This window comes from Protopterus annectens, chromosome 2.part2 (genome assembly GCF_019279795.1).
Source record: "Protopterus annectens isolate FY-2018-M chromosome 2.part2, PAN1.0, whole genome shotgun sequence".
In the NCBI taxonomy this organism is placed as follows: Eukaryota; Metazoa; Chordata; order Ceratodontiformes; family Protopteridae; genus Protopterus; species Protopterus annectens.
The window spans coordinates 1,108,864,634-1,108,886,629 of record NC_056730.1 but is presented as its reverse complement, the minus strand read 5'-3'; positions in this window follow the sequence as shown (position 1 = coordinate 1,108,886,629).

Genomic DNA, 21,996 nt, shown 5'->3' with positions numbered 1-21,996 from the left:
CATTGCCTGAAATGGGTGCCAGAATGGACATTACTCAACAGATGTACAGGGCAGCCACCAAGGAATAGGCAGATGCCACTGCCATGGCAGAGATGATAGGTGTACTGTGCAGCCTACATGATGAGGTACATAAGGACTTTCTATACATGGCATAACTCTTTGGCTTGCTGGAAAGGCACCTGGGTGCCTCCATTACCTCTGTGGGGCTGTCTGCCTCTACTACATGCCAGGGCTGATACCATCTCCATGGCTACTGCTCGTCTACTTCCACTGTAGATACACCCCCAGAGGGCAGGCAGGCATGCCAAATTCATGTACAGCTACCTCCTCCACACCACCCACTAGCGGTATGTTAGTGAAGCATAGTGTGGCCACCCACACATGAGTGGACTGCATGACAGTCTGTCGCATGCCACAGCCTTGTGGTCATGGTATCAGATTTCACTGTCATTCCTGTTGATTGGTGTTAGTACCAGGGCCATTCCTTGCAGGAGACTCACCCATTGCTGGGGACATCCGCAATCTCTGTCCTTCCTACCTGATGTCCTACAACACCTGACACACACACACATGCACGCGCATACACACACACACACACACACACACACACACACACACACACACACACACACACACACACACACACACACACACACACACACACACACACACACACACACACACACACACACACACACACACACACACACACACACACACACACACACTGTGGACACATTTGCGGGAGAATTACCTTCTGGTACACATTCTGAACACATACTCAGTACTGCTGGATACCTACCCCTCTCAGGAATCACTATGTCTTCCTACACAATATGCCCAGCCCCCAATCTCCTGGCCATATTACACACTCCCTTTCATGTTCTTGGTAAACTCTCACCCCCAGCAGTGTGTCTGTTGGTGATTCCTGCCACTGTGCCCTCCCCACCAGTACACATGATGACTACCATGCCCTGCCCTCACGGCGGTGTTGTATGGGTAGGTGATATGTGATGCTCAGTGTGGCCAGTCAAGGCACTGTAAAGTGTAGCCTGGATTTAGTATTGCATGCATAATTTTTTTTCTTTGCTCAATATAATCTGGTCCGTAGCTGTGTACCAGATACCACTTCTTTGCCAGTGCTGCTACATATTGCATCCACCTGTGCTTTGCATAGTCTTACCTTTAGCCAGGTTCCTCCAATGGTTGCTTAACTGAAACCTCCCCTGGCACTGGCTCCAGTGTCTGATCCTCCAGTGTCAATCCCCTCCTCTAGCTGTCTCCTAGTATCATGTGCAGAATTTTACAGTCAGCAAACATCTTGATGCAGATTTCTGGAGCACATTGCAGTGCATCACCAGAGGAATACGGGCAGTGGAAGTGGGCCTTCATCAGCCTAAACACTCACTTGACAATGTTTTGTGTCTGCAACAGTGTGATGCACTGCATGTCAGCAGTGCTCTGTAGATTGTGTATTTTTGCCATGGGCTATGAGAACAAGCATGTCTGGCATCACCAATTAGATGTACGTGTGGTAACTCACCCTGCAGAACTTGCTGGTATAGGGCACACTTGTACCAGATATGGGACTTGTAGGAACTGCCAACAGATAAATTGTATAGGGTATTCTGTGCATTACATACCACCTACCAGTTAATGCACTGGAAACCATTATGACTGATGTGCCTTTATGGTGATGTGGGTGCAGACAATGGCTCCACAACCTCCATAAAATGGGCTGTTTTTTCTCCTTTATGGTCCTTGAGAGCCACATATTCTACTCCTCATGCTGCAGCAACATAATATGGCACTGAGCTGTACCCTGATGGGCACTGGAAGGTCCCTGCAGCAAGAACAATCAAAACTACTCATCTTAGTATACACATGGACTGATATTCCATACATCCTAAATATCCATGTGATGTCAGCACATGTCTAACAGCTGCTGCATGGTGTCTCTGTCTACATGATAGTGATCAACTATGCCCCTATCTTAGAGGTGATGGTGTGTTAGGCATGGTTAGATCCTGCTGCTGCACAGAGGGCAGCAACATGCCCTTAAATTACCGGTTATGAGAAAAGCATCTTAACATGTACCACTTGTCTATGAGTGCTGCTACACCTAGCATCAGAAGTGGTCTCTCTTTCTGTGTTCACTGATAAATTAAGGAGTACTAACTCACTAGTGGTCGTGACTGATCACTCAGTGTATATATCTTTCTGTATCACTATTGTTTGTCTTCATTTATATTTATGGTGGGGCTCAGTACCATACTGTCACTCATTTCCTTATAATTATATACTTATTAGCAAATGCTGCTGACCACACAGTTTTGCCTGCTCACGTGATGGTGCTACCTGCATCTCTGTATTAGCCCAGTACTGTGCAATGCTGCTCTTCATGCAATTTTATCTAACGCATTGCTCTGTTTGTTCTGAATGCCGGGCTTAGTCTTCTTTGATCAGGATAAGTTGTACTATGCTGAAAATGGTTCAATGAAAGTTACACTGACTTCCTTGTTGACTTTAATGTTGTTGAAAATACAGTTTGTTCTGGTTACTAGATGCCTGTATTTGTTGTTAGTTTCATGTTGTTAGTGTTTATTATGAATTAACTATGGCTTCATTTAGTTGCTTATTGTTATCCATTTCATTAATATTAGACATTATCCCAAGCTGTTTTTGTATAATTGTGCCCTTGCCCTCAGCTGTGTCTAAAAACAATCTCTGGATTTCACTTACCTGGTTAAAAAAACAAACAAACCAAACAGTCAGACAGACAACCAACCAACCAGCCAATCAATCAATCCACTACCCTATGAATACTGAACATAATAATTTATCAGTGACCCTACTTTTCTGTCATCCTTTTTCTGTCCCTCTCACATCTCTTCTATAATTTTCACTACTCCTGAGCAAAAGCTCTAGAGAGTTTAATCATAATGGCACCTCTGTATATCACAGTGAAATAAGGTGGTATTATTATATCATATTCATTTGGGCGGCTGCGGTGGTGCAGTGGTTAGTGTTGCTGCCTCACAGCAAGAGGTTCTCTGGTTCAATCCTCAGCTCAGGTACCTTCTGTGCGGAGTCTGCATGTCCTCCTTGTGGTCATGTGGGTTTCCTCCAGGTGCTCTGGTTTCCTGCCACATCCCAAAGACATGCTGTAGGTGGATTGGACACTCTAAATTGGCCCTAGGTGTGTGTGTGTGTGTGTGCCTTCTGTGGAAGGTTGGGTGCCAGGCTGGCAACTCAACACTGTAAAACTCCACTGCCAATCATGAGCGGACAGGTGATCTGCTGTGGCGACCCCTAACCAGGAAAAAGCCAGAAGAAGATTATATCATATTTATTTGTGTGCTTTAAAGGTAGTATTTTCATTTTACTGCTGAAAGGCTGTATTGTGGGCAGTTTGGTGGGAGATTGATTTGAATGATGGAATAGTAGAGGTGAAACATCAGTCAGATGTTTGCAATGTGTGCGGACATCCTGGCTAATGTAGGTACCTTGACTAAAGGGAGGCCAGCAGAATAATGTAAAAAGATGTCTTATGCCTCAAGGGGGAGGTGGAGTGGATGAAAAAAGAGGCAGCTTTTGCAAGAGGTGTGATTAGTATAAATAATGACTTCTAAATTTGAGTTCTACAAAGGAAGAGTGATTTAACTATAAGGTTTAATGACCTGGAGAACACAGTGCATATGAAAAACATGCAAATGGAGATGTTAGAAGAATAGGTGGGATAACATGAACTGCAGCAGGTGATATAACAGGAACTATTCAACTTATGAGGAAGACCTTAAGTGTTGGTGATAATACTGGATGGAGGTCACAGGGTGAGAAACTCAGAAGATTGCATTGTACAAGATGCTTATAGCCAGCACGCTGTATATTTTTCCAGTGCATGGTAAGACAGTGGGTTCCAAAAGTGGAATGAAACCTGTGGCTTAGCCATCATGGGGAACTAGGACCAGGTCTCAGAGGATTTCTTGGCTATGTTGTATAAGTGAACGCAAAGAATCACATCTCTTGGCAAATAAGGCAGTTGAGGGTACATTTGTAGTTAGCTTAACTAAAGTTCTTGCCATGGCGTGGAAGGATCAAAGGCAGACCTTCTGTACCTTAAAATAAGGCACACAGTGTTATGAGGAGGAATTGAAGAAGACCTGGGCAAGGAATGTGCGAGTCATGTTTAGAGACAGAGTATTAATGAATCTACAGTTTAATCATAGATGACAGGTAACTGAGGGCCTATTATCAGTGGAACAGACCAAAATGGGGAAGAAGGGGAATCCTGAAAATCCACGGATCAAGAGCAGGTAGGGAATTCAAATGCCTCAAAAGAATGTTACAGCAAGGATCAGAATCTTTAAGAGAGGCTGGCACCCTGAAGTTGAAAGGTGCTTTTGAACAAGAAGAGTTAACAGTGAGCAATATAGGAGGGAAGTGGGAACAGATGATAGCTAGTTGGGTCTTGGTGAATGTGTCAGGAAAGGTGGACCTACAAATGAGAGAAGGAAACCAAAAGTGAGGCTGAATTATGACAAGACAATTATCAGATGTAACAGAAACCCCAGACAAGCAAGATGGACTACAACAGGGTCAGGTGATTGCCATAGAAGATAATAAGTGCTTTTGAGTTTGTTATTCCTTTTTGCCTTGAGGGCGGCTGCAGTAGTGCAGTGGTTAGTGTTGCCACCTCACAGCAAGAGGTTCTCCGGTTTGATTCTTGGCTGGGGTGCCTTTTGTGCGGAGTCTGCATGTCCTCCCTCTGGTCGCGTGGGTTATCTTGGGGTGCTCCGGTTTCCTCCCTCATCTGAAAGACATGCTGTAGGTGGATTGGATACTCTAAATTGGCCCTATGTGTGAGTGTGTGCATGTGTGTGCCTTCAGTGGAAGGTCAGGCGCTGGGCTGGCAACTTAACACTGTAAAAAACTCCACTGCTAATCATGAGTGGACAGGTGATCCGCTGTGGCGACCCCTAACTGGGAAAAGCCAAAAGAAGTGGAAAAAAATTCATTTTTGCCTTGTCATCTATAATACTGTGGAGGACTGAGGGAAGGGATGGTGATGAAGGAGAAGTGGTTGGAAACTGGCCCAGCTGAAGAAAGTCAAAAGGTAAATGCAATTCATACAAGGAAAGGAAAGGAAGTGGACAGCAGACACTCAATGCTGAGGCACTTAAATGTTGGACTAAGATACCCCTGTCAGATTAATTATTTTTATTTATTTATTTATTTTACATTTCTTGACCGGGCTAGTCTAACTGGGTATATGTCCATTTTCAGTAGAGGCCCGGGGAGAAAAGTTCCACTACAACATTATTCTAAAATTGTAATCAAAACATACTACAAAGGAGTAACATATTTTAAAAATTAAATTTGATATAGTGACTAGTAAAAAAATGAAATATTCATTGCATAAGAGAATATAAAATGACATGTTTATAACAGGATTTACATGTGTAAAGGTAATATTAGAAAGTTAAAATACAATTTAATATAAAAAGATAAAGACAGGGTGAATTTTTTTTTTTTTTTTTTTTTGGAATTGGAAATATAATGTATCATGCATGTCCTATGATTAGCAATGTTTAGCTACAGTAAGGTAAATATATGCTGTTATTATCTACTTATACTGCAAATTAGTTTTTAAAGGCACAAACAGTTCAAAGAATTGTTCACTCAGACTGCAGCAATATTTGCAGGACGTGAGTCAGGGAACACATGGAGAAAGATATTTGATGGATAATTGGGCAATGTGCAAGGCTTCTGCCATGTGTAAGGCTCTCTGATGTTGTTGCCAAGTGAAAGGGACGAGAATAATGTGTGGTCTAAAACACAGTCTCTTGGCCATCTGGACAGAGGTCACTGAACTCATTAGAGAGCTATGCTGTGTTTATGTTCAGGAGTCTATGGAAATAAAATTCAGCATAATACAATTAATAAAATCTTTCATAATGCAGACCTTTTCTTCTTATTTCAGGAGTCGGTATAATTATGAAATTAACAAATGGGATAATGCTTGATTTACATAAGGTGCAATGATCAGTTTTTAGTGTGTTTACAGCTTTGAAATTTCCTCCTGACACACATATGTTAATTGCCTGGATTTACGATTGCTATGGGCTTGTGGCACATTAAGGAAGGTTTTTCTTAAGTATCCAGGTGAATAGAGACAAAGAAGGGAGATCTGATGTAGCAGGGGATAAAGGGAATTAGTGGCAATGCTGCTAAGAGGTGGAGTGATGACAGCAGGTGGAGGACTGAGGTCATTAGTGAAAAGAACAGATGGACAATGCTATCAATCAGAGGTAAAGTGGTAATGGTGTCATGGTAGGAAAAGGGAACAATGATATAACAACCGGGAGTTATTGCAATAAGAGTACAGTGAGACAACACAGTATAATCTGAAGAGGTTACTTTAGGATAAATTTAGAAGGACATGAAATAGCCAGTAAAAAAGGTTTAAGGAAGATGGTAGTGGGGAGGGGACTCCATAATTATGTAGAGGTTTGTGTGGTGTGAGTAGACGATGCAGGGGATAAACCCCCAAAATATTTATGTCTTCCTTAGATGTTGTTGATGAACTCATAGAAGATGCTTGAAGGGAAGATGATAAAAAAGAGATGGAGTAGAATTACAGAGCAAGATAGGTAGCTACAGGAGATGGTAAATGTAAATGGGAAGCATGCGATGGAAGAAGAAGGTAAACATGAGTAAAGGAGGTCAGGAAAGGTTAGGCTGGGGAAAGTGCTTTGGGGGAATGACGAAGTGGGGTAGCTAGGTGAAATAAGGGCCACCCATCTAGGGCATGCATGAGTGTTGATGTACTCATTGGAGTGGGAGGAGTACAGATATTTTTATATACCCAAAGACCAGGCAATGCTTTGCTAGAGGGGTTGCAATGTTGGTGGAGTGAAAGTACAATTTGGGGAAGGGAAGAGTTTATATGACATGAAATATAAAGGGCTTAAACAGACTTGTTAATTGCTCCAACAGTAAAAACACTCCCCACAGAGTGAACGCTCTTAGCACACACAATCCTGATAATTTTATAAACCAAAAGACACAGTGCAAGTGCAAAGCAAGGCTGCACACAATGCGTAGCATTCGAGTATACCAATCAATTCAGTCTGGCATCTGCATTCAGCATGCAGCATAAAAATACAGCACCAGCAGAGAGACTCATAAACTCATAAAGTAAGTTTATTGGCCAAAACGAACATGGTAAGCGCTTTCACCTAGAAGGCTTCATCAGACCATATAATCACACTTACTAACTGTTCATTTAAGCAAAATAAGGCACGAAAATCACAGGGATTTGTGAAACCCTTAAAGGTATAGCAACCATACATAAATATAAAATATATAACAGGTGTGTAAAAACTTTAATACAAAATCTTAAAAAAACATAAAAAATCATGCAATGTCAAGTCTATATGCAAGCAAACCATTTGATCCAATACAGTCATTAAGTATAAACATATGATAAATAAATAATCCATTTATATCAGAGTGGCACACCAAACTGTGGTATGTCTATTTCAACCTCCTTGATTTCAAAAACGGCTTTAGTGGTACTTTCTCATTCAACCCTGGATACAAATCTGCTCTGAGTCTAACAATCCATTTAGACTTAAGGGTCTCAGTTCTATTCCTCAGGTCCCCACCCCTAAAACTCAACACAACTCCATCAAGGACTTTGAAATGAAAAATATGCATGTCATTGGTAGCCAAAACATGCTTGGAAAGGTTTTTGAAATCAAGGAGGTTGAAATAGACATACCACAGTTTGGCGTGCCACTCTGATATAAATGGATTATTTATTTATCATATGTTTATAATTAATGACTCTATTGGATCGAATGGTTTGTTTGCATATAGACTTGACATTGTATGATTTTTTATGTTTTTCTAAGATTTTGTATTAAAGTTTTTACACACCTGTTATATATTGTATATTTATGTATGGTTGCTATACCTTTAAGGGTTTCACAAATCCCTGTGATTTTCGCACCTTATTTTGCTTAAATGAACAGTTAGTAAGTGTGATTATATGGTCTGATGAAGCCTTCTAGGTGAAAGCGCTTACCATGTTTGTTTTGGCCAATAAACTTACTTTATGAGTTTATGAGACTCTCTGCTGGTGCTGTATTTTTATGCTGCATGCTAAATGCGGATGCCTGACTGAATTGATTGGTATACTCGAATGCTACGGATTGTGTGCAGCCTTGCTTCGCTCTTGCACTGTGTCTTTTGGTTTATAGACTTGTTAACAGACTTAAGTTAATGGGTAGATGGAAAAGAGAAAGGGCAGGAAATTGTTATGCTGCAGAAGATAAAGATGAAATGGAGAAGCGAGGTGGTATATACACTAGGCATGGACAAGATGGTACTTAGTATCCATTTTTGGAGCCAGAGTGAATGGTTTAATTTTCTTTAGCGATTTTTTTCAAGAAGTTAAGTTCACTGCTAACATTCTCATTATATAGTACTAAACTGTATTACAAAATATTACAAAAAATGCTTTTTTAATTCTCTTTTAATTTAAATACACTGAAGGACACTGAAAGGATACTGCACTTTAGAGTTACTGTTTTGTGTGTCATAAAATTTTATTTATAGGTTCATAGGTTAGTACTAGGCTATTGGCCCTAGGGTCTATACAAGCCTAGCCATAACAATTCCCTGGATATTTCTTCCCACAATATTTACTTCCCTAGACCCTTGTCTAGCAGGGTGACTGATGTGATCCCCGAGGTGAATTTCCTTTCTCCCATCCAATTGTCAAGGTTTCTTTTGAAGATGGACAAGGTGGCGCTCTGCTTGACATGAATGTCAATCTATTAAAGAGTATGGGGAGTCTCTCGGTGAGGAATCTATCCTTCCAGCATGTTTTGTTCATTGTGATGACAAGGTTTAGATCCCTGGAGTGTGTGGCTCTGAGGGATTGGGATTTCTTTAAGTGGAGCATGTCCAACAGCTCAGGGTTTGACATGGCCTTGTATGTTAAGCAAAGATCACCTCAGAGTAGACGATATGCCACAGAGTGTAGCTGGAGTATTTTCAGATGGTCTGTATAGGGCATCTGCTTTAGGCCTGTGATTCTTTTAGTGAGGTATTTCTGTGGCCTTTCCAGCTGTTGCACATGTCTTGTGAGGTACATACCAAACGGGGCATTGTACTCTGTAATGGGTCTAATGAGGGATGAGTACAGTGGGACAATGACCTCCTTTTTCTTGATGAAAAACCCTTAGTGATGAGGTGTGCCACATAGAAGGATTCCTGACTGTTATGGCGATGTAGTTATCGAAGGTGAGACCATTGCCCACCTGTGTCCCTAAGTCTCTCATCACACTTTCGGTGTTTAGTGTACTACTATCCTATGTGGTAATTCATGGGTACGTGTTTTTTTCCCAAAGGGGATAACTATACATTTCTTGGCATTAAGCTTGAGCCCATGGCTCTGGCACCAAGCATCTGTTTCTGTAAGGCCCTTTTGTAGAGTATCCACATCATTTGGGAATTCAGTAATGGCCCCCAGTTTGCATTAATCTGCGAACTTTGTTAACCAGAGTCCCTTAGTGTTGGCCTGTACTTCAGAGAAGTAGAAGCCAAACAAGAGTGGTCCCAGGACTGAACCCTGAGGTACTCCATTTGTCACTTGTCTGGAGCTGGATTTGGAGTTGGCTACTTTTACAGTCTGGGTTCTGTCAGTAAGCCAGTTGGCAACCCATCGAGTGATGTAGGGATTAATGCCCAGCTTAGTAAGTTTATCTATGACTCCAGAGTGGGGGATGGTGTTGAAGGCCTTGGCGAGATCCAGATAGGCTGTGTGGATCCCCTTACCCTCATCCACAGCTCTGGAGACTGATTTGAAGAAGTCAATCAGGTTCAGGAGACAAGATCGGACCTACACGAACCCAAACTGGGTGGGGTCCAGTGTTTGAAGGTTGCCAGTGTCTTTGTTTATAAGTTCCATGATAATGCATTCCATGCCCTTGCAGATCAGACTCATCAGACTGATGGGATAGTAGTTCTCGGTATCCAAGGTGGATCCCCTTTGTGGCGTGAGATAACTGTAGCTGTGTGCCACTCAGTGGGCATGAAGCCTGAGGTGAGGCTATGATTAAACATGACACTTAGGTGAGGTGCCAGTTCATTTTATAGTTCATGTAGTACACAGCCCGGGATGTCATCTGGTCCCATGGATGCTGTATTCTTAGCTTTGGAGAGTGTGGTTTCTACCTGTGTGGCTGTGATTACTGGAATTTGGCAATCTTTTGCTATTGAGATGGGCCCTTTAGGGGGTGAGAGGGGGGTGAAGTTGGCACTGAATCGATCTGCCAGGATACTGGCAATATACTTGGGATCAGTATATTTAATGCCATTCTGTTGTAGCTCAGAGCAGATCTGAGCATTGCCATTTAAATTCTTAGCACTTAAATCTAGTGTTTCTACTGCTGCACTGTATTTTCTTAAGGTTAAAGTTCTTCTCAGGCTCTGCTACATGTGCTGGTAGCCAAACATGATGCTTTTGTTTCCTTTTAACATTCTTTGTACTGCTTCTTGTAAGTCGTATTGAAGCTTAAGGACCAAGTGGAGGTCATGACAACTTTGGCAGATACATGCTTTGATGTTAAGGACAATTGTCCTTTACAGATTTATTTCAACAGTACATCACTACTCGCCATTGGATAGGTCACACGTCAGTCAGCATTCTGGTGCCACAGACTACCATTCCTATTGGCCTTATTTGCTTTTAGATGAGGGTAATCCCTGCTCCTGACTCTGTACATTTCCATTCCAACTGACCCCTGTGCTTTTTGAGGAGGGCGTTGGTAATCCCTGTTCCTGACTCTTGGGTAAATTAGTAGTTTAGTCCCATGTAATTTTTGAGGAGGGCATTGGTAATCCTTGTTCCTGGCAATATACTATAATCCTTAGGACTGACAGTTCCTGCTGGTATTAAAGAGGTGCCAATGTAAGTTGTACCATTTGTAGCTGACTTACCACACTTTCACTAATCAAGAGATTATTGATCACTTTACAGTTGATTCTGAAATTGTATATATTTTGGTTGACAGGTATCACTCACACATGGAATCGATAGGCATGTGTGGCCTTCTCATAACTTTGAAGACCAAGGTATGTATAACTCTTTCCATGTTGGCTACAAAGACTTTTTCAGAGACCACTGGGAATGCATTGAGCATGTCACAGGCTTCTGCCTCTAGAATACTCACCCAGACTCTGACACAGCTTGCTGTGAAGGAAAGGTTACTTTGTTTTTGCTTTCTTGTATTTTGTATTGCTTCATTGCCTTCTATTTTGTAAAATGTGATTTTATTTTCGACCAAATAACTCTTGAAACAAAGCCAGTCAAGGTGACCACTAAGAAGCAAAAATCCACAAACAAGGTCCCTTGGAATCCAAAAATGAAGCAACCAAAAACGTCCAGGCAAAAAAAGGTTTATTTACATAAAATGAAATGCCACTAACATCACATTAACGCTTTTCAAACACAAATATGTGTTCATCACTAACTTCATCAGATGTGGGCACACTACCTGACCATTCCCCTTTTATATTAGCCCCATAATTAATTGATTAATTAACTAAAGTAATATAACAAATACTTTTTAAAAAACTTGTAGAAAAAGCATTTTTCATACAAATTATAAGAACTTTTTAATGTATTTCATAAAACCAATTCACTATGCCTATTAAACATAATTTATCATAATATCAAATAAAATGAAACATACTGAGCTGTATTTAAGCTTGTGATGCCATCTTGTGGTGAAAGCACAAAATTGTTTAAAACAATACTTAAAATCTGTGCATAAAATATGTGCATGAAATATAAAACCCTCCAAATATAAACATGCATCTGTTAAAAACATGTTATCTTTTAAATACGCCAAAAACTTATGACCTTAAGACTTTTTTAAAAAACACCATATAGCAATCATGTTAGAACAGGATGAATCCCTGTAAATTTAGGTTACAGTTTTGCAGCTCTTACCTTTAATAATGGAGTTATAGATAAGTTTTCATTCAAACCAGGTCTGACATTGGCTTGAACCTAACCTGCCACCACAACTCCCTATATTCGAGCCTTTCCTCCCATAAACCTCCCCTTATATCTTTCTTCATCTTTTCTAAGACATAGAACATAAACTGTGCCCCTTCACACTCCTGTGTGTGTTTAAATAATGCATTAGTTTCTTTCTTAGTTTGTATTTCATAATAATGTTCATAAATTCTTCTTTTAATTTGCACTCAGTCTTCCCAACATAGAATGACTTACAGATATGGCATACTGCTAAATATACTAAGCCATGGGAGTCACAATTATGGTATTCCTTAGCTTTCAACCACATCTTTCTACTTTCCAAATAAACATTTTCCTGATTCATTGTATGACTACATTGCATACAATGCCCACATTTGTATGTCCCTTTCTTTTCTCTACCACCTTTATTATTTTTAAACTCATTCTCCATTAGACCCCTCGGATTATGGGAGATTTTATAGACTATTTTCAACTCATTTGTCTGTGAACCCCTTAAACCTATTCCATTCTGTCTGCACTATTTTCTTTGCATAATTGGAGCTTGCATTATACTTATTATTATACATTTTTGTAATATTTTGTAATACAGTTTAGTACTATATAATGAGAATGTTAGCAGTGAACTTAACTTCTTGAAACAAATCGCTAAAGAAAATTAAACCATTCACTCTGGCTCCAAAAATGGATACTAAGTACCGTCTTGTCCATGCCTAGTGTATATACCACCTCGCTTCTCCATCTTTATCTTCTGCAGCATAACAATTTCCTGCCATTTCTCTTTTCCATCTACCCATTAACTTAAGTCTATTAACAAGTCTGTCTAAGCCCTTTATATTCCATGTCATATAAACATTTCTCTTCCCCAAATTGTACTTTCACTCCACCAACATTGCAACCCCTCTAGCAAAGCATTGCCTGGTCTTTGGGTATATAAAAGTATCTGTACTCCTCCCACTCCAATGAGTACATGAACACTCATGCATACCCTAGCTAGGTGGCCCTTATTGCACCTAGCTACCCCACTTCGTCATTCCCCCAAAGCACGTTCCCCATCCAAGCCTTTCCTGACCTCCTTTACTCATGTTTACCTTCTTCTTCCATTGCATGCTTCCCATTTACATTTACCATCTCCTGTAGCTACCTATCTTGCTCTGTAATTCTACTCCATCTTTTTATCATCTTCCCTTCAAGCATCTTCTATGAGTTCATCAACAACATCTAAGGAAGACATAAATATTTTGGGGGTTTATCCCCTGCATGGTCTACTTACACCACACAAACCTCTACATAATTATGGAGTCCCCTCCCCACTACCATCTTCTTTAAACCTTTTTTACTGGCTACTTCATGTCCTTCTAAATTTATCCTAAAATAACCTCTTCAGATTATACTGTGTTGTCTCACTGTACTCTTATTGCAATAACTCCCGGTTGTTATATCATTGTTCCCTTTTTCTACCATGACACCATTACCACTTTACCTCTGATTAATAGCATTGTCCATCTGTTCTTTTCACTAATGACCTCAGTCCTCCACTTGCTGTCATCACTCCACCTCTTAGCAGCATTGCCACTAATTCCCTTTATCCCCTGCTACATCAGATCTCCCTTCTTTATCTCTATTCACCTGGTTACTTAAGAAAAACCTTCCTTAATGTGCCACAAGCCCATAGCAATCGTAAATCCAGGCAATCAACATATGTGTGTCAGGAAGAAATTTCAAAGCTGTAAACACACTAAAAAATGATCATTGCACCTTATGTAAATCAAGCATTATCCCATCTGTTAATTTCACAATTATACCGACTCCTACAATAAGAAGAAAAGGTCTGCATCATGAAAGATTATATTCATTGTATTATGCTGAATTTTGTTTCCATAGACTCCTGAACATAAATGCAGCATAGTTCTCTAATGAGTTCAGTGACCTCTGTCCAGATGGCCAAGAGACTGTTTATTCTCGTCTCTCTCACTTGGCAACACCATCCGAGAGCCTTACACATGGCAGCAGCCTTGCACATTGCCCAATTATCCATCAAATGTTTTCCTCCAAGTGTTCCCTGACTCACGTCCTGCAAATATTGCTGCAGTCTGAGTGAACAATTCTTTGAACTGTTTGTGCCTTTAAAAACTAATGTGCAGTATAAGTAGATAATAACAGCATAATTTTACCTTACTGTAGCTAAACATTGCTAATCATAGGGCATGCATGATACATTATATTTCCAATTACACTGACAGGGGTATCTTAGTCCAACATTTAAATGCCTCAGCATTGAGTGTCTGCTGTCCACTTCCTCTGCTTGTATGAATTGCATTTAACTTTTGACTTTCTTCAGCTGGGTCAGTTTCCAACAACTGTGCTCCCACATCATGTCCATGAGTATCTGGATTTACTATTCCACTTCTCTTTCATCACCATCCCTTCCCTTAGTCCTCCACAGTATTATAGATGACAAGGCAAAAAGGAATAACAAACTCAAAAGCACTCATTAACTTCTACGGCCATCACCTGACCCTGTTGTAGTTCATATTGCTTGCCTGGGGTTTCTGTTACATATGATAATTGTCTTGTCATAATTCAGCCTCACTTTCAGTTTCCTTCTCTCATTTGTAGGTCCACCTTTTCTGACACATTCACCAAGACCCAACTAGCTATCATCTGTTCCCCCTTCTCTCCTATATTGCTCACTGTTAACCCTTCTTGTTCAAAAGCACCTTTCAACTTTAGGGTGCTAGCCTCCCTTAAAGATTCTGATCCTTGCTGTGACATTCTTTTCAGGCATTTGAATTCTCCACCTGCTCTTGATCTGTGGATTTTCAGGAGTCCCCTTCATCCCCATGCTGGTCTGTTCCACTGATAATAGGCCCTCACTTACCTGTCATCTGTGATTAAACTGTAGATTCATTAATATTCTGTCTCTAAACATGACTTGCATATTCCTTGCCCAGGTCTTCTTCAATTCCTCCTCATAACACTATGTGCCTTATTTTAAGGTACAGAAGGTCTGCCTTTGATCCTTCCATGCCATGGCAAGAACTTCAGTTAAGCTAACTACAAATGTACCCTCAATTGCCTTATTTGCCTAGAGATGTGATTCTTTGTTTGTGTTCACTTATACAACATAGCCAAGAAATCCTCTGAGACCTAGTGTCCTATGATGGCTAAGCCACAGGTTTCATTCCACTTTCAGAACCTACTGTCTTACCATGCACTGGAACAATATACATCGTGCTGGCTATAAGCATCATGTACAATGCAGTCTTCTGAGTTTCTCACCCTGTGACCTCCATCCAGTATTATCACCAACACTTAAGGTCTTCCTCATAAGTTGAATAGTTCCTGTTATATCACCTGCTGCAGTTCATGTTATCCCACCCTATTCTTCTAACATCTCCATTTGCATGTTTTTCATATGCACTGTGTTCTCCAGGTCATTAAACCTTATAGCTAAATCCCTCTTCCTTTGTAGAACTCAAATTTAGAAGTCATTATTTATACTAATCCCGCCTCTTGCAAAAGCTGCCTCTTTTTTCATCCACTCCACCTCCCCCTTGAGGCATAAGACATCTTTTTACATTATTCTGCTGGCCTCCCTTTAGTCAAGGTACCTACATTAGCCAGGATGTCCGCACACATTGCAAACATCTGACTGATGTTTCACCTCTACTATTCCATCATTCAAATCAATCTCCCACCAAACTGCCCACAATACAGACTTTCAGCAGTAAAATGAAAATACTACCTTTAAAGCACACAAATAAATATGATATAATCTTCTTCTGGCTTTTTCCCAGTTAGGGGTCACCACAGCAGATCACCTGTCCGCTCATGATTGGCAGTGGAGTTTTACAGTGTCAAGTTGCCAGCCCAGCACCCAAACTTCCACAGAAGGCACACACACACACACTCACACCTAGGGCCAATTTAGAGTGTCTAATCCACCTACAGCACGTCTTTGGGATGTGGGAGGAAACCGGAGCACCTGGAGGAAACCCACACGACCACAGGGAGGACATGCAGACTCCACACAGAAGGTACCCCAGCTGAGGATCAAACTGGTGAACCTCTTGCTGTAAGGCAGCAACGCTAACCGCTGCACCACCACAGCCACCCAAATGAATATGATATAATAATACCACCTTATTTCACTGTGATATACAGAGGTGCCATTATGATTAAACTCTCTAGAGCTTTTTCTCAGGAGTAGTGAAAATTATAGAAGAGATGTGAGAGGGACAGAAAAAGGATGATGAAAAAGTAGGGTCACTGATAAGTTATTATGTTCGGTATTCATAGGGTAGTGGATTGATTGGCTGGTTGGTTGGTTGTCTGTCTGACTATTTGGCTTGTTTGTTTTTTAACCAGGTAAGTGAAATCCAGAGATTGTTTTTAGACACAGCTGAGGGCAAGGGCACAATTATACAAAAACAGCTTGGGATAATGTCTAATATTAATGAAATTGATAACAATAAGCAACTAAATGAAGCCATAGTTAATTCATAATAAACACTAACAACATGAAACTAACAACAAATACAGGCATCTAGTAACCAGAACAAACTGTATTTTCAACAACATTAAAGTCAACAGGGAAGTCAGTGTAATTTTCATTGAACCATTTTCAGCATAGTACAACTTATCCTGATCAAAGAAGACTAAGCCCGGCATTCAGAACAAACAGAGCAATGCGTTAGATAAAATTGCATGAAGAGCAGCATTGCACAGCACTGGGCTAATACAGAGATGCAGGTAGCACCATCACGTGAGCAGGCAAAACTGTGTGGTCAGCATAATTTGCTAATAAGTATATAATTTTAAGGAAATGAGTGACAGTATGGTACTGAGCCCCACCACAAATATAAATGAAGACAAACAATAGTGATACAGAAAGATATATACACTGAGTGATCAGTCGCAACCACTTGTGAGTTAGTACTCCATGATTTATCAGTGAACACTGAAAGAGAGACCACTTCTGATGCTAGGTGTAGCAGCACTCATAGAAAAGTGGTACATGTTAAGATGCTTTTCTCATAACCAGTAATTTAAGGGCATGTTGCTGCCCTCTGTGCTACAGCAGGATGTAACCATGCCTAACACACCATCACCTCTAAGATAGGGACATAGTTGATCACTATCATGTAGACAGATACACTATACAGCAGCTGGTAGACATGTGCTGACATCACATGGATTTTTAGGATGTATGGAATATCAGTCCATGTGTACACTAAGATGTGTAGTTTTGGTTGTTCTTGCTGTAGGGACCTTCCAGTGCCCATCAGAGTACAGTTCAGTGCCATATTATGTTGCTGCAGCATGCGGAGTAGAATATCTGGCTCTCAAGGACCACAAAGGTTAGTCTTTCCAACATATAATGACTTACAGATATGGCATACTGCTAAATATACAAAGCCCTGGGAGTCACAATTATGGTATTCCTTAGCTTTCAGCCACATCTTTCTACTTTCCAAATAAACATTTTCCTGATTCATTGTATGACTACATTGCATACAATGCTCACATTTGTATGTCCCTTTTGTTTTCTCTACCACCTTTATTATTTTTAAACTCATTCTCCGTTAGACCCTTCAGATTATGGGAGTTTTTATAGACTATTTTCAGCTAGTTTTTGTTTATTTTTTCCTAGTCTGTCAACCCCTTAAATCCATTCCATTCTGTCTCCACTATTTTCTTTGTATACTTGGAACTTGCATTATACTCCAGTATTAAAGCTTTCCCAAAATTTCCAGTAGCTTTGTTGTCCACCTCTGCAACTATTTGTTCTTCCACCCCTAAAATTGGTTGAAACCTGTCTCATCTTCCATCCCACACTTTTCTTATCTGCTGTATCAAATCCTCTGGATAGTTTCTAGCTTTAAATATTATTTTTTAAGAAAGTCAATCTTTCTCAGATTCTATGTTTCTCAACGTCATTCTGCTTGACCTAATAAATTGACCTCTTACAATGTTCTTCTTATAGTGCATTGGGTGACCACTATCAAAATGCAGATATGAATTTGAGAAAGTGGTCTTTCTATAAATCTTAGCATTGAATTCATTATTCTCTTTGTAAATCTCCACGTCTAAATATTGTAAGTTATTCTGTGAAACATTATAGGTGAATTTCAAAAAAGGAGTTGTGCTGTTTAAAAAGTTAACAAATTCGTCAATTAGTTCTTTTGATGTCTCCACATAACTATATCATCTAAAAACCTTTTATACATTACCCAACAATCACTAAAAATGGAATTCAAAACCATGCTTTCTTTCCATTTTGCTAAAATCAAATTAGCGTATGTGGGGGCACACGCAGCAACCATAGCCACCCCTTTTATCTGATGAAAAAAATCACTGAATCAAAATAAGCTCCATTAATTGTAAACACACTATACATTCATTATGTGTTAGGTCACCATCTTCAAATGTTATTTCTTCCAATAATTTAATACCTTCTTTGTGCAGGATACAAGAAAATAAATCAACTATGTCAATAGTGACAGATAACATTTCTTCTTGATACATGTCCTCCTTTAATCCCCTCAAGAAATCCCAGGAATCCCTCAAAATTGTTTTCCTCTTGAGCCATATTGTTTTTAACTTCTTGTGAACATATCTGGCTAAGGGGAAAGTTTCTGATCCTTCAGCTGAAACAATAACCCTTAGTGGGGGATCTTGTTCATTTTTATGAAATTTCAGAATTCCGAATATAGAAGGAATCCTGGGTTTCTCTACTTTTAAGTACTGAAGGGTATTTTGGTCTATCAGCCCCCTGGATACAGGAAATTTTGGGAAAGCTTTAATACTGGAGTATAATGCAAGTTCCAAGTATACAAAGAAAATAGCGGAGATAGAATGGAATTGATTTAAGGGATTGACAGACCTGGAAAAAATAAAGAAAAATTAGTTGAAAATAGTCTATAAAAACTCCCATAATCCGAGGGGTCTAATGGAGAACGAGTTTTAAAATAATAAAGGTGGTAGAGACAAGAAAGGGACATACAAATGTGAGCATTGTATGCAATGTAGTCATACAATGAATCAGGAAAATGTTTATTTGGAAAGTAAAAAGAGTGGTTGAAAGCTAAGGAATACCATAATTGTGACTCCCAAGGCTGAGTATATTTAGCAGTATGCCATATCTGTAAGTCATTATATGTTGGGAAGACTGAGTGCAAATTAAAAGAAGAATTTATGAACATTATTATGAAATACAAACTAAGAAAATAACTAATGCATTATTTAAACACACACAGGAGTGTGAAGGGGCACAGTTTCTGTTCTATATCTTAGAAAAGATGAAGAAATATATAAGGGGAAGTTTATGGGAGGAAAGGCTCGAATATTGGGAGTTGTGGTGGCAGGTTAGGTTACAAGCCAATGTCAGACCTGGTTTGAATGAAAATTTTATTTTTACCAAAATCTCTTTATTTCAATTTTCTTTTTTTTTTTCCAAATAATAACAATACAATAAGTCAAAAACACAAATAAGCAATACAAATACATATCTAAAGAAAACTATCGACAATCTCGTTCCGAGAAAATTTTATATATATATATATATATATATATATATATATATATATATATATATATATACAATATATACACTAGAAGTCACTACATCGTCAAGTAGAGCATGAGAATTCTTATGTTCATTTGGTCTCATAAGGGATAGTGGAATGGGCATAGTCTATATAGAAAGCAAAGATAGAAATTCAACCATTTATTGTATGGTTAGGGAAAGTATCTAGATATACATATACTAAGAGAAGGGGAAGATGCAAGAAAACTGGTTATACTACATTTCATTTCTTATTAAAAGGTTAGCTTTCCATGTCAATTTGTGGGTGAATTCTATTTGTCAAGAATTATATCTAGTAAGTAACCCCAATATTTTTGGTAATAGCGTTTATTTTTTGTTTTTGAATAAACTAATTTGTGAGATGAGATATATTTGATAGCAAGATTGCTAAAATTTTCCCATGTAATTGGTGACATGAACTTCCAATTATTTGTAATAAAGAATTTAATAAGGGCACACATCATAATAAAGACATGTTTTAATATTTTTGGAAGTTGATTGATGTTAATGTGCAATATAGCTGTCTCCCATGTAAGGGTTCATTTTTCATATCCCATCTTCCCTAATCTTACTTTCAAGGAACACCATAAGTTGTGTATCTTAGTATAGTTCCACATGACATGCAAAATATCAGCTGTTTGATCCGGACAATGGGGACATATAGGCTAAAAGTTAGGATTGAATTTATTTAATTTAGATAAGGTATAATACAAATTGTTATTTACCATAATTTGTGTATATAACAGCTTCTTGAAAGGAATGAATTTGATTGTATTTTCAATGGCTAGTTTCTTATTTTCTTCAGTCAGTGATTGATTTTTCGTTTGCCAATAGTTTGAAAATAATAAAGAATTCTGATGTTTTGCGCTCATTACAATTTTATAAGTCCAAGAAATTGTTTCCCTTTAATCACAAGATTTTCAAGTATTAATTTAACTAAATTTATGTTCTGTAAGTCAGTGAGGTTTGAATGAAAACTTATCTTTAACTCCATTATTAAAGTTAAGAGCTGCAAAACTGTAACCTAAATTTACAGGGATTCATCCTGTTCTAACATGATTGCTTTATGGTGTTTTTTAAAAAAGTCTTAAGGTCAGAATGTTTTTGGCATATTTAAAAGAAAACAACATGTTTTTAACAGATGCATGTTTTTATTTGGAGGGTTTTATATTTCATGCACATATTTTATGCATAGATTTTAAGTATTGTTTTAAACAATGTTGTGCTTGCACCACAAGATGGCAGCACAAGCTTAAATACCCCTCAATGTGTTTTATTTTATTTGATATTATGATAAATTATGTTTAACAGGCATAGTGAATTGGTTTTATGAAATACATTAAAAAGTTCTTATAATCTGTATGAAAAATGCTTTTTCTACAAGTTTTTTTTAAAAAAGTATTTGTTATATTACTTTAGTTAATTAATTAATTATGGGGCTAATATAAAAGGGGAATGGTCAAGTAGTGAGTCCACAGCTCATGAAGTTAGTGAGGAAAACATATTTGTGTTTGAAAAGCGTTAATGTGATGTTGGTGGCGTTCCGTTTTATGTAAATAAACCTTTTTGCCTGGACGTTTTTGGTTGCTTTGTTTTTGGATTCCAAGGGACCTTGTTTTCTTTACACTGTGTTTTACTTGTATTCTGCTTTTAATTGCATATTTAAACTAGGAAAGAGACCACAGCTGTGGCTCTTGTGAGTCACACAGAAATGAAGTTTTTCCCACCCTCCTACCCTGGTGCTGTTGTTGTGTTTTTAAACTCAACTGTCTTTCTAGCAACCTGCCCCTTATGTTAATTTGACCACATATCTCTTTCCCCCTCCTCTTTCATTGGCTATTGTAAGTAAGCACAAAATTATCATTTTGTGAGATCACCCCCTTTGGCTATTTAAATTTATTGGCCATCCCACTGTATTCCATAGAACCAGAATACAAAGAACCCAGTCCCTTCCAATCTATATTGCTCTTTTAAAATTAGTGATTTAAGTTACCGCTCTTTCATATCTAACTGCTTAGTGCACACTGCAGCTCTTAAGATATTGACCCATTTTTCCATCTTAACTTTAAAATCTACTCCATGACTACAATCCACCTGTCAGTAGTCATCTTGGGATAAGCGCTTCTGTTTTGCTAATGGTGAGAGAAGGAACATAGGGACATTATTTCCTGGAGACTATTGATCACTGGAAAGCCTAATAACTGCTTCATTGGTGCCAAATTGAAATTTGTGCTTATATTCTGTTCCTGATGAGAGAATGAGCAGAGTGCATTGATTCCTGACTGTTTCTGATTGGGCAGTGAGTGTGTGTATGTTTGACCTTCCTGAT